Below are 5,890 nucleotides of genomic sequence, written 5' to 3' on the forward strand. Positions count from 1 at the left end.
GTTGTTAAAAATATTTACAACATGAAGCTTTACAGAGAAAAAAATTGCCAGCTCTGGTGTAAAGTATCATAAGCAATAAAATGAGCAGGTGCTATTATTTTTATCATGTTATATCCCATTTGCTGATTCCATGCTAACAGAGCTGTGTTTTAGCAAACAATTTTGTTTAAAAACCAACTTCTTTACAGGCAGGGGTTATCCTGGGTACTAGAGAAGACGACTACCTTTTCATTCAAAAGCATGCTTCGCATTGCAAAATAACCAACTGGCATCAGGTTTGTAAAGCAGCCTACTCAGAACTTGGTTACTTTTTCAGTGGCTAAGGCCTGATCTCCCTGGTTAAGGTGATATAATTAAACTTGGAAATCTAAAATCTAAGTACCACCTGTTCTTAATTCTCCTCGAGCCATTCCTCACACACCATTGGCATTGAGATCAAGGAGCCAGCTACTCTCCCTCAACTTTATCATACTTTCCAGAGTGTCAGCCACACACTCAGTTCCCCCACGTGCACACCGAGTCAAAAGACAAACAGAAGACAAACTGCTTTTAAGAAGGGCACAGCGTGCCTACTTTGATACCTTTTCCTTTCCTTGGTTCCAAAGTCTATCCTCATGTGGACCGATAACAAAGCTGTCACCTGCTGCAGGGTGAAACAGAGTGAGACCAACAGATGGCTATGATGTGAAAGGGAACCGTGGGTGAATTTGGCAAGATGCTAGATTATGAAAAATAATAATTTCAAACACTAGTTTGTTATTAAATGGAGTCAGATTTTCACAACTTCTTGTTATAGGATTTCCAGCAATGGGAATGTAACATTCTTGGGTTAATTATGTCATTCTTTAGGGAAAAAAAAAGTTTGTTAACAGCTAGCCACCTGCCATGTATTAAAAAATAAGAGGCGGTAGATTGCTTTCTGGAAATAGAACATTTTTGAAATGTAGATGCTGTAATTTTGCCAAAGGCTGATGAAACCCCAAAAGGTAATTATGTCAGCCTGAGAAGACTATAATAGTGAAAATAAGATTTAGAAAAAGAGTTGTATGTTTTCAGCCACCATCAGCAGACAATTTTAAATTTGGAATTGAATGCCATTGTGCTTGGGCATAGTTTAAATCTTTTCCTCCCCACCAAATGTTTCTCTCATTTGCCTGAAAAACTTCCAATTCTCTCTCTTCCTCTTTTCGCTATTTCCCTTCTTTTCTTGCTTTCCCACCTCCTCTCAGCTTCTCACCCTTCCCACAACCACTAATGCTCTTAATATAACTTAGAATCATATAGAAATTTGTGCTCTTTCAACAGAGAATGGAAAGCAAAGGATTTTTGTACGATGTCACCATTGCCTTTTCTTTTCATATTAAAAAAATGTTGAACAGCCCCTGTAAGTCCATTTTAAGGAATCTGTCCTAGAGATATACTTCCAAGTATGCAGAGATATATTATGAAGCTCTTCATTGAAGCCTGAGGATGGGAAAAAAAAAAAAGAAATGAGGCAGAGATTAGAAACAATAGGAACCGTGGGGAAATACAGGACAGGAGAAGACAGGAGGAAGACCAGGAACTGGGAGTGTTTAAACTAACACAGCAAACCCCCGAAATGTGGTGTCAGAGAAGAGCTAGCAGCAAAGGCTTCCCTTTCGTGGTCCACATAGGACTGTATGTGACCTATATTCATTTTTTAAAACTCAGTGTCCTAACTCTAGAGAATCTCGTATTATTTTGCTGGTGAGGCATTAGGGACTTGGAAATGAGCTCAAAATATACTAGCGATACACTTGGTATAACTGAAGATCCTTTTCATTGACACTGTATTAATGAAAGATGCCAGAAAGAAATAAGACAGCATTAGGCTGCCAAAGGTTTTTATTGTAATAAACTCAGTGGGGCAGGTCATGTGGCACAATGAGCCCTCAATTAGCCTGCAGGAAGAGAAAAATAAGTTAGGTATAAACAGCACCAGGACTAGGGAAATTTACTCAGTTGGAGAGTTGGCCTCCAAGTAAGGTGGTAGGAATCTGAATCAGGGTCCAAGTTGATGGAGCAAATTTTTTCTCCATCTGGGCTTGAGTTGATATCCCAAGATTCAAATTACATGGTTGGGGCCCAGCAGCTGGAGTTTTCCAGTAGCTGTGCTGCTCAGAAACAGGTGGATGGGAATTGTGTGGTTTCTGGAGTGTAGAAATCCATCTGGGTTGAAGTAGGATTCTAGCCAGTTGTTGGCAAAAGGGAGAGAGGGTTCAACTCTTAGGCAAATTGGGACTGTTTCAGAACCTTGTTGTGATTGTTAGAGCTCAGAAACAAGATCCAATCCTAGTCAGAAAACTAGAGTATAAATCAGGACCTGAGGCAGTTTTCCAGTCCCATGAAAGCAGCCCAGGAGGCTGGATAAGGAAGCCATAGCTAAGCAGGCACAAAGGCATCTCGAAACTTACACCTGTTATGAATTGGGAGTTACTCCAGACTCTGATGCACAGTTCGACAGGCAAGTTCATCATTTGGTTCAGGCATGAAGAGCACAATGTGAGAAGTAATGAAAACAGTAAGAAATGACATTCCTGGTGAAATCTTAAGAAATGTTTTGCATGGTGCTAACAATTCGAAAGATCCTGAAAGTGTAGATTGGATAATTTTTGGAGGGTCAGTAAAACAGTTCAGGGCTGATTACTTCAATCTTTAATTTATGAGTTTATTCTTCAGAAAGTTAGTGGTGGTCTTTGACTTGAAGAATAGACTGCTCGACACTACTGACTTCAATTTCACAAGCAAAATGTAAATGAGTAAAAAGCAAGCTAATTATTCACTTTGTATAGAAAGCAAGTGTCTGGGATATCTTTGGATTCATACTCCTTACTTTCTGTATCCCACATCAGGAGCAGATATGGCATATATAGTTGATGTCATAGTATCTGTGAGTAATTGATAATATGTGATATCTGGTAATACTGTACTTAAGGCGGAGGAAAAAATTTGCCATTTAGGGAGTACCTTTAAGAGTTTATGCTAACATTTTAAATATTTTTAAAATTTTAGTTCATATACATTTTAATCTTTAAGCCTACATTATATATCATATGTCACTCATGTTTTCCAACAGTGGAATTCTACGTGGTAACTCAATTGTAATAATATTTCCTTAGAGGTGCCAAAAGTTATTTAGCAGATGTAAAATGTTTTCATTCATAATATATATGTGAGTATGAAGATTTATACCCGGATTTATCCATTGTATGATTATACTGAAAGGAACAGATTTACTGCACATCATGATAATTCTCATTAGTGGCTGTTTACCATTTGTTAGATAATGTGCTGAGTGATTTTACAAACATTAACTCATTTAATAATCAGAAAAATTCTAGTTAGCAAATATTCTTACTCCGATTTCTTAGAGGAGGAAACTGAGAGTTAGAGTCCTAAAGCTAAAAAGTGGTGAAATTGCATATGACCCAAGAACTAGAAGATGGTGAAACTGGCATTCAGACCAAAGTCTATATTGATGAATGTTGAGGCTCTTAACATCTACATTATATCACTTGCACAAATTAACTTACTTGATTCACTAATGAAGTCACAGTTGTACAGTAAATTTATACACAAGCCAATTAGCTTTGCATAAAGGAAAGAACACGGCTTCATTGTTACCATACCTGACCACTGCTTGAAATATCTCTGCCTCTAATTTCAGTACATTTGGGCAAGACTGAGAAGCCATTTTAATACAAAACTTGTGTATGACTAACTCTTTAAGTTCCACATTTCGATGTTTAGGAAGAATCAATATTGTGAAGCTGGCCACACTGCCCAAAGTAATTTATAGATTCAACGCTATCCCCATCAAGTTACTAATGACCTTCTTCACAGAACTGGAAAAAAAACACCTTAAACTTCACATGGAACCAAAAGAGAGCCCACATAGCCAAGACAATCCTAAGCAAAAGAACAAAGCTGGAGGCATCATGCTACCTGACTTCAAACTATATTACAAGGCTACAGTAATCAAAACAGCATGGTACTGGTGCCAAAAGAGAGATATAGACCAATGGTACAGAACAGAGGCCCTGGAGGCAATGCCACACATCTACAACCATATGGTCTTTGACAAACCTGACAAAAACAAGCAATGGGGAAAGGATTCCCCATTTAATAAGTGGTGTTGGGAAAACTGGCTAGCAGTGTACAGAAAGCAGAAACTGGACCCCTTGCTGACACCTTACACTAAAATTAACTCCAGATGAATTAAAGACTTAAACATAAAACCTAATACCATAAAACCCAGGCAAAACCATTCAAAGCATAGTTATAGGCAAGGACTTCATGACTAAAACACCAAAAGTATTGGCAACAAAAGCCAAAATGGACAAATGGGATATAATTAAACTCCAGAGCTTCTGCACAGCAAAACAAACAATCATTAGAGTGAATTGGCAATCAATGGAATGGGAAACAAATTTTGTGATCTACTCATCTGACAAAGGGCTAATATCCAGAATCTACAAAGAACTAAAACAGATTTACAAGAAAAAAAACCCACCAAAAGTGGGCGAAGGATATGAACAGACACTTTTCAAAAGCAGACATATATGTAGTCAACAAACATATGAAAAATGCTCATCATCACTGGTCATTAGAGAAATGCAAATCAAAACCACATTGAGATACCATCTCATGCCAGTTAGAATGGCAATCATTAAAAAATCTGGAGACAACAGATGCTGAAGAGGATGTGGACAAATAGGAACACATTTACACTGTTGGTGGGGGTGTGAATTAATTCAACCATTGTGGAAGACAGTGTGGCGATTCTTCAAGGACCTAGAAATAGAAATCCCATTTGACCCAGCAATCCCATTACTGGGTATATATCCAAAGGATTATAAATCATTCTATTATAAAGACACATGCACATGTATGTTCATAGTGGTACTGTTTATAATAGCAAAGACCTGGAACCAACCCAAATGCCTATGGATGATAGAGTGAACAAGGAAAATATGGCACATGTACACCATGAAATACTACGCAGCCACAAAAAATGATGAGTTTGTATCCTTTGTAGGGACATGAATGAATTTGGAAACCATCATTCTTAGCAAACTGACCCAAGAACAGAAAATCAAACACTGCATGTTCTCACTCATAGGCGGGTGTTGAACAATGAGAACACATGGACATAGGGAGGGACACATCACACACTGGGCTCTGTTGTGGGGGCCAAGGGAGGGACAGTAGGGGGCTGGGGAGGTCAGTGATGGATAATATGGGGAGAAATGCCAGATGTAGGTGACGGGGGGATGGAGGTAGCAAACCACACTGCCATGTGTGCACCTATGCAACAATCCTGCCTGATCTGCACATGTTCCCCAGAACCTAAAGTACAATTAAAAAAACCCAAAAAACAAAAAACAATAACTTCTCATAGAAATGTTTGTATCTTAGTCATCTGACTTTAGCAGTGAGTCTTAAATGATTTTAGAAGAAAGTATGTAGAGAATGTGTACACCCCTTTAACTTCTGACTGTAAGTTACATCTATCAATTTCATTCACATTTTCACAAGACAGAGTGATTACATGGTCCTGACCTAAGCAAAGGCAATTTGGAGATGGGGTCTTGTATCTTCAGGCAGAGCAACTGAAACTGGATTTTATAAACAAACCCATCACACTGGTTCTGCCTAAGCCTTATCTCCATCACTGATAATGATGCAGATAATTGACGGGCTGCTGAATTAGCTTTTTAACTATGCTTATAGACACAAAAAGAATAAATAACACAGAGCTCATGTCTTCTTGATAGTAGTAGCCTTTATTTAGGAATTTCCAGAAAACTGGAATCCAATGAGATACCAAGGTTTTTTTCTTCTTATGGAGTTCCACAATAGCTTTACT

Source organism: Saimiri boliviensis, chromosome 8 (genome assembly GCF_048565385.1).
Source record: "Saimiri boliviensis isolate mSaiBol1 chromosome 8, mSaiBol1.pri, whole genome shotgun sequence".
In the NCBI taxonomy this organism is placed as follows: domain Eukaryota; kingdom Metazoa; phylum Chordata; class Mammalia; order Primates; family Cebidae; genus Saimiri; species Saimiri boliviensis.